Here is a 13977-nt window from a genome sequence, read left to right as displayed (position 1 = left end):
ATGCTCTTTTAGCTTTAGAAATGTCACCCAAAATCCCTGCAGATCCTGAGATGCTTCCCCCAGGCCAACGTCATTATCCCACTGATAATAGAACACCTCCCTTCTGCTGATTGCTTTACATTTATAAGGGGCCTTTATCTATATAATCTCATTTGAAGAGTCATTCCATAACAAACATTTATTGAGCATATACTACACGCCAAGCTCTGTGCTATGCACTGGGGATACAGCTACAGACAAGACAGCAAGATGCCTGCCCTCATGGGGCATGTAAGGATGGTTACTGGTCAAGAATCCTACAAGCAAATATCAACTGATTCATGACAAGGGAGAGGAATATAGTCTTCTGTAGTCCTATCAGAGTGGATAACTGTGAACTAGCCTTGTTAGGCAGGTAGGACGATTGGTTGAGGCCTGAAGGAGGAATGGAGTCTACTAGATAAAAGGTAGAGAGGTGGGAAGAGTATTCCAGCAGAGGTAAGTGCCAGTGCAAAGGCCCTGAGGCAGGAGAGAACAGCTGTGAGAGATGGAAATAAGGTAAGTCTAGTAAGGCCTCATTTTTACGGATGAGGAACTAAAACCCAGAGAACACTGGGTCAAGGTCACACAACAGGAGCTGGACCAGAACTCAGACTTCTCACTCAAACCCTGGTTTTGTGAAACTCCACAGAATCCTCAAAGTTCCAGGGTCCCCTTTCCCAGGCCTGCTGTGGTCCTGGCTCAGGCCAGGCTGGGCATGTCGGTAAGGATGGCAGGAGGGTGGGGGCAGGGCTGTTCTCACAAGGTCTTCCAGGCCAGCGAGGAGCAGGAAATGCCAGAGAACACCCATTCTCACAAGATTACCCAAGTTGACTCAGGGCTTGGGGAGGGTGCACGTAGCTGTTGGGCCCCATGAGCCATCATACTGGCAGAGCAGCTGTGATTGACAGCTCCGGGGGGCCTGGGCAAGGACCTAGGTGGGAGCTTTTCCAAGGAACATCTCAGCCCTGCCAGGCAGAGCACTGCTGAGTCAGCAAGCACCACACCTCGGGAAGGTTTCTCGGAACCTCACCCCAGCCGGCAGGAAGGAAGGACAGGCCGCCCCCAAACCTGATGATGCCAGTTAAGTCAGCCTGTCATCAATTATAATCAAATAACTAATATTTGTCATGTAATGGGAGACCACACCAGGCACTGCTCTCAGCAGGCAATGCAAAGGTGTGTAAGTCAACAGTCTGTCACCCTTGGGTGTGTTGACTCACACACCTTTGCATTGCCTGCTTAGAGCAGTTCCCAATACCTTGCTTTATTTTCATCACAGCATTTACCACTGCTGGAAAGTATTCCATGAGTTGACTTGTCTATGTCCAGCCCACAAGAAGGCAAACTCCATGAGGACAGAGCCTGTTCATGTCCGTCTTCTCACTGCTGCATCCCCAGCACCTGTCACTTACTCAATACCTAAATGTGGGATGAGGAGACAATAAAAAGAATGAATGAATGGCTGCCTTTGAGGAAAGAAGAAGCTAGATCAGGCTTATTTTCACTGCTCAGTGAGTAGGCATCAGAGTCTAAATCCAGTCCAGGGAGAAGTACTGAACTAAGCCCTAGTATGAGGACGGGCAGAAGTGCAAGCAATCAACAGATACACAGAAGAAAAAGCTACATGACATGGTGTGGAGGGGCTGAGAATGCCAGAAAGTCCAAGCTACCACCTTGGTTTCAGGTTATAACCCCTGATTCCAGGGTGATTTTTATAAAATTGCTCCGTGAGCAATGCCTCCTGCAGTGGAGGCTGTAGGCTTTCCTTGCAAGCTCTGCTGGCAGGTTCAGGGCCGTTCTGCTGAGTCTCTTCCCAGGAACTGCTCGGCCTAAGGAAGGCCTATCTCAAGGTCACACCTGCTCCTGGGGCAGCTGTATCCAATGACTAGTTGGTGTGGGGGCACAAAGACCTGGCCCCCTTGTCTGGACTGGGGACAACTCTGGAGAGCTACTCCCAGGGGATGGACTGAGGCCTATGGTGTGAGTCTATCATAGCTCAATTTCTCTCTCTGACCAGTTCTGCATCCCTGAGTTAACCCCAGGGGCAATCCCCAATAAGTTTCCTTCCGGCACCTCTTAAGAGTCTCTTTTCCAGGAAACTCAACCTAAGACACCTGCCAAGAGGCACTTAGGGAACAAAGACACCCAACCAGGGTCTCCATCCTGGGCCAGTGCCACTGGCTCTCTCAGCTAACCTATTTTTCCTTCTGCTGACATTTGGGGAGGCGTCTTGTTCCTCATTAGAAATGGTCACATGCTCGTTAAGGAAATTGTTGGCTGTGGAGCCAGCCTGCTTGAGTCGAAACCCCAGCCACACCCCTCCTAGCTACATGGCCCTAAGTAGGTCTTTTCTGCTTCCTTATTTGTAAAATCGGTTTCTACCTCCCTGGATGTTGAGAATCACACACATCAATACATAGGAAATCTTTGGAACATGACTTGGTGCTCAGCAAATGTCCCAGACAAGTGAGCTCTCAGCTACTGCCATTTTTGTCAGGAGCACACTTGTTTCCTCACTCCCATAGAGACTGCAGCTGTGTGGGTCTGGAGCGCAGCATGCTCAGCACACCTAGCTCTGATGCTCATTACTGGGTGGATGGATAGGTGGATGCCTGCACACCTGGACACTTGGAGCCATGCTTGGATGGGTGCTGTCTTGCTGTTCTATCTTACACAGCCCCCTGGAAGCTTTCACAATGAAAGGCCCTGAGCAGATGGAAGACCCTGTGATTATCTGAACTGTCTGAAATTTCCTTATCACTAATTCAGTTCACCTGGGGACACACCATTTCCATAAATCAGTCAACCACAATAGGCTCACCCAGGCAAAGCATAAAGATGACAATAATAATCACCTGTATTCATGCAGTGCCTTTGTTCTGCAAAGCTCCAAACAGTCGACAATCATTATCTCATTAATCCTGCAGCCATCTCTGAAAGGTAGGCAGAGAACAGGTGCCTGTCCCCTTGAATAGGCAGGAACGCAACACTGATAACTGCAAACACTTATTGACCACTTACTAAGTGCTGGGCTCTCACTCAGAACTCTGTAAGGTAGTTGCTGTGGTTATCCTCATTTTACAGAAGAGAAAACCAGAATCTAGAGAGGTTAAGGAATTTACCCAAGGTCACTTGGCTGGCAAGGAGTGGAAGCAGGATTCCACCCCAGGCAGCCTGTCTCTGGGACCTTCTGGCTTCACCTCTACACCAGGTTGCCTCTCAAAATGTGGCACACACAGAGGCAACAGAGGCAAATGCTAAAGTCAAGGCTGTGGGTGGAAGGCACCAAGTGGTCTCTGGCCAGCTGTACATGCAGGGCAAATGCGGAGGGCCTATAGGCCTGCCTTCTGGAATGGGTCTGCACCCTAAGCGTGGCACTCACTGGCTGGCCAATCTGGCACCCAAACGAAGAGCTGCAAAGTAAACCGCTGCAGTCATTTGGCTCTTAGCTGGAATGATCCTCAGAGTGGGCCTTGACGTGGGGTCAGGGAGAACATAAGCGAACTGGAAGCAATGAAGGGCAAAGGTGACATTGAGGAGGTGAGGGGACGCAGCAGGGGCACTGGCAAGCCCATTTTCTTCTTCATGTCAAGGACCCTCCTACCCTGCAATGAGTCCAGGCAGCAGTTACGAGGATTATTTTTTTAATTATTACTATACTTTAAGTGCTGGGATACATGTACAGAACATGCAGGTTTGTTACATAGGTATACACGTGCCATGCTGGTTTGCTGCACCCATCAACCCATCATCTACATTAGGTATTTCTCCTAATGCTATCCCTCCCCTAGCCCCCCTACCCCCCAACAGGCCCCGGTGTGTGATGTTCCTCTCCCTGTGTCTATGTGTTCTCATTGTTCAACTCCCACTTATGAGTGAGGACATGCAGTGTTTGGTTTTCTGTTCTTTTGTTACTTTGCTGGGAATGATGGTTTCCAGCTTCATCCATGTCCCTGCAAAGAACATGAACTCATCCTTTTTTATAGCTGAACTCCATCATCTCAGCCCAAAATCTCCTCAAGCTGATAAGCAAGTTCAGCAAAGTCTCAGGATACAAAATCAATGTGCAAAAATCACAAGCATTCCTATACACCAATAATAGACAAACAGAGAGGCAAATCAAGAGTGAACTCCCATTCACAATTACTACAGAGAGGATCTTTTAAAAAGTAGTCAAATCCCACCACACATAGAAACCTCGAGTGGCTTTGCATCCAAACTCCTTCCCTTGACAGACAAGCCCTGTGTGGCCAGGTCCCCGCCCATCTCTCCTAAAGCCTCCCTCCCCTGGGCCCACTATATGGCAAACACACTCATTCTTGCAGGCCTTCAAAAGCAACCAAACTCATTCCAAGTAAGTCACCTCCTCCAGGGGGTCCTTATGGAATGCCCAACCTGAGGGAGTCCCATCACCTTTATACATCTCCACTGTAATTCTCTTCTTGGTCTTATGCTGGCTGATTTGTTCTTGTTAACTTATTTTTCATTTATTGTTTTTTTCTGCCCTAATTAGAATGCAAGCTGCACGGTTTAGGTGTGATTTGGTCACGACTGCATCTCCAGCCTGGAGACCATAGGGGGCTCAATAAACATTTGTGGAATGAATTATAATAAATTGCACATATAGAGTAGTTATTACATGCCAAGAGCTATCTCTGCGATTTACATAAATTAGCTCATTTAATCCTCCCAATGCCCTGCTGAGGCTGATTCTATTATCATCCCCATTTTACAGCTGAGGGAGCTGAGGCAGGAGAGGTTAAATAACTGCAAATCACAGAGCTGACAAATGACAGGACCAGGATGCAAATCCAGAGGTCTGGCTCTTACTCCATGCTCCACACACCACACCACGCTGCAGTCAGAATGGTTCCCCCTGCCCTTAGGATACAGCCCCAACTCCTGAAGACAATGTGGAAGCGTTTGATGAACAGATCTAATCTCCTTTCTAGCCTCATCCGTTGCCATTAATTCCCTGACACTGCCCAGCCCTGAGGAAGACGCTGCCCTCTCTAGTCTCTTGCCATCTGCCCTTGCTGTTCCCACCTGGAGCTCTCCTCTTTCTTGGCCAACTCCTTGGGTGCCAGTGTAGGCAGCCCTTTATTAGGAAGCCCCTTTGCATACCTTAGGCTGAATCAGATGCCTGCTTGGCATCCCCAGATTACTCTGTACTTTCCCTAAGCCTGTACACAGCCCACTCTGGTGGGGCATGTGTGTTCACCTGTCTGCAGAGACTGCACACCCATTCATTTGTTTCAGCAAGTACTTAGCACATGCCCCTGAGTGTCCAGCCTACACTTCTAGGTGCTGGGGAGACAACAGTAGGCAAATCCAAGTCTCCACCTATGCAGAGCTACCTTTCTAGTAGAGGAAACAGACCATAAACAAAAATGCAATGAAATATCAGGGAGAATGATTAAGACACAGGCAGAATAGAGGAAAAGAGAATAATGAAGAGGGGTGGGTAGTGTAGACAGAATGGTCAGGAACAGCTATACATTCATTAAACCAGTGGTCTCCAAACAGTTTTGATCACACATCCCTATCATTCTTATGTATACCTCCCTGATATGCGACTATATATTTAATTATAGATTATACCAAACCTATAACTGAATATATAGTATAATATTGGAGACACGTACATAGCATATATAACACTGTATATAATATACTGCTGTACTACCATATCATATAGCTTATTATAAAATATACACAAAGTATATACATACTAAAAGGATAAGAAAAAATGTTCTAGAACATTCTTCTTGCCCTTTCGTGCACATTCATGCATGTACCCTGTTTTGGAGACTATTGTGACAGAATGGCAGCTCAGCTCAGGGTTAAAAAGAAAAATGCAGGCAAAGAAACAAAGCCACTCCCTGATCCTTGCTAATTACACTCAGCAGGCACCCCAAAATAATTTATCAAATGACTCGGCATGGGGTTCAGTAGATGCTAGGTAAATCAGCCTTAGACAGGTCATTTCCTAATTCTTGGTGTCAGTTTCCCCACCTGAAATACAGGGTGTGGTCCTCCTTGAGACCACACAGAAACAAAAACCTAGGTTCAGGTTCACTCAGCCTGTTCCCTGACCAAGAAGGGGCCAACTCAGTCATGTTGGGACACGCAGCCAAGTTCTGGCGTGGGCAGGGCTTTCATCTGCTGGCTTTTTATTGATTTTTACTGGTTTACATGGAAGGAAAAGAATGCAAACAAAGAAACAAAGGCACTCCATCCCTAATCCCAGCAAATTATGCAGAGATTCAGGAGAGTAATGAAAACCATAAAGCATGCTCTGAAATAAGAACTCCCAATCTTCCATAATCTTTGGTGATAAAACGCAAAGCAGCAGGCCAGTGACACCCATTCATAAACACTGGGTCTGTTTACCAGCGCTCGGTTCAGAACACATTTGCTGGTCCTGAGAACCTATACTGCTGTACCGCACCCTGGGACTTAAGGACAGGTCTTTCAAGGGTCACAGATGAATCACAGCATCGTGCAATACCAGGGCTGCAAGGGGCCTGGGAATCTGTTCTGCTGGAAGGTGGATAGATGGCTGCAGGTCTGCTTTCCTTCTGAACTGCAGCCAGACACAACACTGTGAGGAGTTAGGGTGAATATAAGCTCATTGTTCAGTTAAGGAACTTGAGCCCAGATAAATCAACCTGTTTCAGAGACATGGAGCAAGGAGTGGAGCCGAGAGTGAAAGCGAAGGCTTCCTGGCAGCTTGTCCGACTGACCCTTGTTCTTCTGGAGGGCTCTGTAAGCTCCTCAGGGCTGAGTCAGTCTTTGTCATCTCTCTGTTTCCAACTGTCCCAGCACTAGGCTTTGCTGGTAGTGGGTAATGATTAAAATTGAGGAAGGAAGAAAAGGAATGAGAAAGGATAGGATGTGGGGGATATTCAATTTGTGGCTGGTGTATTGGTCCATTTTCATACTGCTATGAAGAAATACCCAAGACTACGTAATTTATAAAGAAAAGGAGGTTTAATGGATTCACAGTTCCACATGGCTAGGGAGGCCTCACAATCATGGCAGAAGGTGAAGGAGGAGCAAGGCATGTCTTACATGGTGGCAGACAAGAGAGTGTGTGCAGGGGAACTGCCCTTTATAAAACCATTCAGATCTCATGAGACTTCTTCTCTATCACAAGAACAGCACAAGAAAAACCCACCCCCATGATTCAATTACCTCCCACTAGTTCCCTCCCATGACATGTGGGGATTATGGGAGCTACAATTCAAGATGAGATTTGGGTGGGGACACAGACAAACCATATCAACTGGTCTACTAACACCAAGAGCAATGCCAACAACCATGACCATTTATGGAGCCCTTACTCTGTACCAGGTGGAGCAATGAGGGCTTTAAATGCAATGTCTCACCTACTTTTCCAGCAACTCTATGGGAGTTCACTATTATCCCAATTATATAGAAGGGCAAAGGGAGGCTCAGAGAGGTTCAGTAAATTGCGTAAGGTCATTCAGCAGGTACATGGTAAGTCCAGGATGTCAACTTTGATGGCTCTGGTGCTTAACCACTACCCCACACTGCCTGCTGTTGTGACCAAAAATCAAGCTTCTTAAATCCTTCTGGCATCATCTGCTACTCTGTGCTACAAAAGCAGGAGCAGCTCTCACATCAGATGCAGGTAGAATCCCAGTGACTCCTATTTTACAGTCTCCTGGGGAACCCCAATGCTTGTCCGCAGGGCATGGCATGCAGCCAAAGACCCATCAGGGGACGTTTTCACAAGTGACAGGAGATCCATTCTTATTCCCAAAGACAGAGGGAGCCAGCACAGTTGTAGGTTTGGGTATGAACAGTCAGGACGGGCTGTGATAAGGGAAAAAGGGAAGGCAAGCCAATGTGTAGAGGCAGAACCAGACAGCTCAAGGGAAATGAGGGCCTGTAAGGGAACAAGGTGGGAACCAAAAATATGAACAGGTGGGCTTCTCTAGGTGGAGGGGGACTAAGAGGAGGGGGCGCATTGTTGGACAGCCCTAGCTCCCCTACTTACTTGCTACAAGACTTTGGACAAATTATCTATGCTCCCAGAGCCTCAGATCCTCATCTATAAAATAGGACAGTATCTGCCTTATAGAGTTGTTATAAGGATGAAATACCATAGTGTGCACATACACAAATTGCTTTAAGTGCAGGTCCTGGCATATGGTGAGTGCTCAACAATTAATAGCAATTTGTGGTGGCAGTGATGCAGTCATTGCCAAATGATGTGCAAAGTAAGGGGATGAGAAGGAAGATGCCAAGAGGAAGCAAACCCATCGTCCCCCAATATTTAAGTGACTTGAGGTTAAGAGACCATGTCTGTCTATAGCCAAGCCAAAGAAAGTGGTTAAGGGACATACCCAAGGTTGAGTCACAAGTGTTTTCTGGACAGGGACCCATGGCTGAATCATCTAATATCCCAGCCCTTGGCATTGGCTTTGCACAAAGGGAGCACTCCACTGGTGTTTGTGAAATTTACACATGGCTTAGTCTCCTGAAGTCTATGATGAGATTATGTTTCCCACTTTTTCCCTTTGCTTGGTTCCCTTTTACTTCCCTACCTGCTGATTCATTTATCTTCTTCCCACACTTCTTGAGCATCAAGTGTGTGTTGTGGTTCTTCTGGAAACTACAAGGGGATTAAAACAAGTCCGGAATGGAGCTGTCATTGACTTAAACACGATTTGGCCACATCCTACTGCCTTTATTACATTTGGCCACATCCCACTGCCTTCCCAAAACAAGGTCTTCCTCTTGGCTGTGTGGCCTGTGTGCAATGGTAATCCCATTTCTGCCTTTCTCATTCCCAAAGCATCCGTCTTCAACAGGCATTTGCCAAAAATGACCATGGTGTGTGTTTACAGTAGCTCAGCAAAGAGTTATTCGTCTAACCAGAAAACATCACAACTCAGAACCACAATGAGGAGCTAGATTGACAGTCACCTCCAAGCACATGGTCACCTCCAGCACATGGGGTCCTCTAAGTCCTAAGACAAGTCCACAGGTATCCAGGGGAGACATCCCTGAGGCAAGCTGGGTTCCCCAAGAAGCAAATGAGGAGACATAAATGAGCACTCTCTCTCTCAAGGAAGTGTTCTTGGGCTCAACCCCAGTGGCAGGGAAGGGTGAGAAGCAAAACTGGACAGAGGGAGAAGTTAGACTGTGATGCAGTCTCAACAGAGGCCTCAGCCCATTCTAGTGGTTGTTAGCAAGCTAGGATGATGCTTCAATCAGTCCCTGGACAGGGGCTGCCTAGGGAGAGGGGTGAGGCTTTGGCCCAGAAGCTCTCTCAAACAAGGTCAACTTCCAAAGGGGACTGAAAGCTGACAGCTGTACCAGCAGCACTCCCCTCAGCTGTGGGGGGAGGCCCTTCAGTCCTGAAGGGGTATCTGAGCAGTGCATCTCCATATCCAAGACAGTCCAGGTAGTAGCCACTGACTCTTTTTCTTTGTTGAAGAGCAGAAAAACACACAGCAGTGGTGAGATGTCAGACTCTGGACTCAGACAGGCCTGGCTCAAATGGAGAATCTGCCCCTTATATCTCTGGGCCCCTGACCTGAACAACAGGGCTGCTGAGAGTACCTTGCACATTCAACACAAGGGTTGTAGGGTTGAATAAAATGACAAGTGAACCTGGCATATAGTAATCACTCAATAAAAGGCAGCTCTGATCATCATTACATAACTCAGAATGAAGGAGAAAACTGTTTGCTCTGGGCCACAGCAGTAGTATTTGTTTCTCACTGCTGAGAACCTATACTGCTGTACTGCACTCCGGGAGTTAAGGGCAGGTCTTTCAAGGGTCACAGATGAATCACAGCATCATGCAATGCCAGGGCTGCAAGGGGCCTGAGAATCTGTTCTGCTGGAAGGTGGATAGATGGCTGCAGGTCTGCTTTCCTTCTAAACTGCAGCCAGACACAACACTGTGAGGTGTTAGAGTGAATATAAGCCCATTGTTCAGTTAAGAAACTTGAGTCCAGAGAAATCAACCTGTTTCAGACTCATGGAGTAGGGAGTTTGCAGCATAAATGCAAATTCATTTATTCATCCATTCATCAAATATATACTCAAGGCCTACAATTATGTGCTGGGAACAGTTCTGGGGACCAGAGATGCAGTGGTGACAAAATAGAGAGAGCCTGGCCCTCCTGGAGTTGAGTGAAACAAAAGAACCAAATATGTAACACACACCCTGTGAAGGAAAATATGGCCAGAAGAGAGGACAGAAGGGGGATGGCTGGGTCGCAGGGTGGTGAGGGAGGGAGAGGAGGGCGTCTTCCAGGAGGTGAGCAAACACCAGACAGAAGTGAGGATGGGGGCCATGGGGCTGTCTGGGGGACACCATCCCGGTAGAAGGAACCGCAAGGGCAAAGGCTGAAGCTGAGAGTTGCTGGTCTTATCCAAGGGATAGCAAAAAGGTCCCTGGGCCTGGAGAGTGACAAACAAGAGATGGGGCATGGGTAAGTGGGCTGGAAAAGCAGCCCAGCCCAGGCAGGATGGTACAGAGCCTCAGCCAAGGCAGGAACTCTGGATTCAACTCCCAAGGTGAGGGGAGGGAAGCCTCTGCAGGTTTGAATAGGAGACACTGCTTAAGGGTATAGGATTCCAAGGGCAGGAAGAGAAGTCCATAAAGAACAATTGTCCAGCTGGGAAGATGGCACTGGAGGTGGAAGGGAGTGGATCACAGAAACGAAGCGGTAAGGAACCTCAGAGACCATCTGGCCCAGGTCTGGCCTCCAGCAGCTAAGTAACGAACATCACTGTGCTACATACCAGGAACCTGAGCCCAGAGACTTCGAGCCACCTGCTAAAGGTTCCACAGCCAGTGAGAGGTAGAAGGACACCAGAGCCCTTGTCTTCTCCCCTGGAGGTGCCCCACTGGCCCAAGGGAAGGACACCGCCCTGGTTTTGTTGCTGTTGTTTCTGCTGTCATTTTATTTATTTTTATTTATGATGATGATGATTTCTGAGACCAGGTCTCACTCTGGTCCTTCAAGTTAAAGTGCAATGGCACAATCTTGGCTCACTGCAGCCTTGATCTCCTGGGCTAAGGCGCTCCTTTTGTGTCCAGAATTGGTGGGTTCTTGGTCTCACTGACCTCAAGAATGAAGCCGCGGATCCTTGCGGTTAGCAGTGAGCATTAGAGTTCTTAAAGATGGTGTGTCAGGAGTTTGCTCCTTCAGACATTCAGATGTTTCCGGAGCTGCTTCCTTCTGGTCAGTTTGTGGTCTCGCCAATGGGAGTGAAGGGGGAGATCGTTGCACTGAGTGTTACAGCTCTTAAAGGTGGCCCATCTGGAATTATTTGTCCCTCCCGGTCGTGGGGGTTGTGGTCTGGCAGACTTCAGGAGCGAAGTTGCAGACCTTCATGGTGAGTGTTACAGCTCATAAACGCAGTGTGGACCCAAACAGTGAGCAGCACTAAGATTTATTGCAAACAGCAAAAACACAAGACTTCTACCAATGTTAAAGGCCACCCAAGCAGGTTGCCCTTTTATTCCCTTATCTGGCCCCACCCACATCCTGCTGATTGGTCCATTTTACAGAAAGCTGATTGGTCCACTTTACAGAGAGCTGATTGGACCATTTTGACAGGGTGCTGATTGGTGCATTTACAATCCTCTAGCTAGACATAAAATTTCTCCAAGTCCCCACTAGGTTAGCTAGACACAGAGTACTGATTGGTGTATTTACAAATCCTGAGCTAGACACAGAGTGCTGATTGGTGTATTTACAATCCCTCAGCTAGACACAAACGTTCTCCAAGTCCCCACTAGACTCAGGAGCCCAGCTGGCTTCACCTAGTGGATCGCGCACCAGGGCTGCGGGCCCAGCTGCTTGCCAGTCCCATGCGGTGCACGCGCACTCCTCAGTCCTCGGTTGGTTGATGGGACAGAGCGCCGCCGAGCAGGGGGCAGTGCTCGTGGGGGAGGCTCCAGCCGCACGGGAGCCCACCACGGCAGAGTTTTGGGCATGGGGGGCTGCAGGTCCTGAGCCCTGCCTCGCGGTGAGGCAGCTGAGGCCCGGCCAGAACTCGAGCACAGCGCCAGCAGGCCGGCAATGCTCAGGGACCCGGCGCACCCACTGCAGCTGCTGGCCCGGGTGCTAAGCCCTTCACTGCCCTGGGCTGGTGGCACCTGCCAGCTGCTCTGAGTGCCAGGCCCAGCGAGCCCGCATCCGCACCCGCCGGAACTCACGCTGGACTGTGAGTGCGGCGCGCAGCCCCAGTTCCCGCTCGCTTCTCTCCTTCCACACCTCCCGGCAAGCAGAGGGAGCGGCTCCAGCCTCGGACAGCCCAGAGAGGGGCTCCCAAAGTGCCATGGCAGGCTGCAGGGCTCCTCAAAGCACTGCCAGAGTGGAGGCCGAGGCCAAGGAGGTGTCCATAGTGAGGGCTGCTAGCATGTTGTCACCTCTGTCACCTCAGCCTCCTGGGTAGCCAGGATCACAGGCACATGTCACCATACTCAGCTAATTTTTTGTATTTTTAGTAGAGACAAGGTCTCACCATGTTGCCCAGGCTGGTCTCAAACTTACGGGCTCAAGTGATCCTCCTACCTCAGCCTCCCAAAGTGCTGGGATTACAGATGTGAGCCACAGCACACAGCCACTACTGTTATTTTAAAGGGAACCCCTAACACTTAACGGCTTAGTGTTCCCATTTCAGGGAGGTTCCTCAGTCCAGGAATCTGCTTGTTAAATGGGGTCTCTGTGTGTCACGTGACCAGAGGAAGCCAAAAAGACTTAACCTTTCTCCAAAGCCAGCTACTTCCTCCATCCGAAAGCATTCATTCAGGGCCCAAGAGAGAAAACAGTCAAAGATCTCAGGTGAGTTTGGGTACCAGAGCATGAGGAAAGATCAAATTATTCACTGTAGAGGAAAGCTACTCCTAAATGGTTTTTTGATTAGCTTTTTTCCTTCAGCGCCGTTGGCATTCATCAACACTCTCAGATGTCCCTACCAACACAGGCTTCCTCAAAGGCTGTTCCTAAATGTTTCAGCTGGGTGGTGCCTGTAGGAAAAAATATGAGAAGATTCAGGGCCCATAAGCAGAGAAGCCACTAGCTTGAAGCCATCTTCCTCTGCCCGAGCCCAGAAAGCAAACGCTCCCCTGGGGTTCACTTTATGTATATAAAGCATGACTTTCAGCAGGGCAGCCACGAATCCTGGTCCCAGCGGGTTGGGTGGCGCTACGGAGCTCACTTTGAAAAGGCCAGGAAGGATGAAAGCACTCAGGAAAAGGGCCTCCCCTGGCCCCAAAGTGCAAAGATTTGAAAAGCCAACTTTGAACTTGGTGTGGGAGGGTCCCAGCCTGGGAGGGGGCCACGGGGAGACAGGAGTGAGCCGGCCTCAAACCCAGCCTCGAAGGGCAGGTGAGAGATCCTGCCCAGCAGGAAATGGGAAATGTAGGTTAGACAACTAGGGCAGTTCTGAAGCCGGAACTGTGTCTGTTGCGAAGTCAGGTAGGGGCTGTAAGATGTAGGAAGTAGAAAAAGGAAAGGACCCAGCAGACCTCAAAGCCTCCGATTTGGAAAACAGAGCAGAGGGGAGAACAAAGAAGTGCTCTGACCAGGCAGGAGGAGGGTACAGGGCAACAAGGCAGACAGAGGGGAGGCTGCAGCTACCCCCAGCCCCCTTCCCTGCCCACTCCCTCTGCAGGTACAGAACTGAAGATTCCAGAGCCCTCCCACCATGGAGACTTGGTGGGCTCACCCTGGGAGGGCTCACCCAGGCCTCTGCCCAGGAGACACGCTAACAATTCCGCTGGAAAGTCCTCTCCACCTCCCACGTGTCCTGAACTGTCTGCACGGAATCCACTCCAGCACTGATCCTGTCTGACTTTTATTTGCTGGGCTCTGCATTCAGTTCCCCTACAAGTATTTACTAAGCATGAATGGAAGGTGCCAGACTGGGGAAAATGCAGGATGCTGAGTTACAGGG

The 13977-nt window shown here is 49.1% G+C and overlaps 1 protein-coding gene and 1 non-coding gene across 4 annotated transcripts in view; both read right to left on the bottom strand.

Moving 5' to 3' along the window:
- The window catches only part of BTBD11 (BTB domain containing 11), a 337966-nt gene that overhangs the window by 268314 nt on the left and 55675 nt on the right, over window positions 1–13977 (bottom strand). The window lies entirely within an intron of this gene.
- On the bottom strand, window positions 12947–13029 carry LOC116269049. Its single transcript, XR_004176369.1, has one exon. It is a non-coding gene; the product is annotated as a small nucleolar RNA SNORD74 (small nucleolar RNA).

This window comes from Papio anubis, chromosome 9, assembly GCF_008728515.1.
Source record: "Papio anubis isolate 15944 chromosome 9, Panubis1.0, whole genome shotgun sequence".
Classification (NCBI taxonomy): Eukaryota; Metazoa; Chordata; class Mammalia; order Primates; family Cercopithecidae; genus Papio; species Papio anubis.
This window is presented reverse-complemented; position numbering and strand designations above follow the sequence as displayed.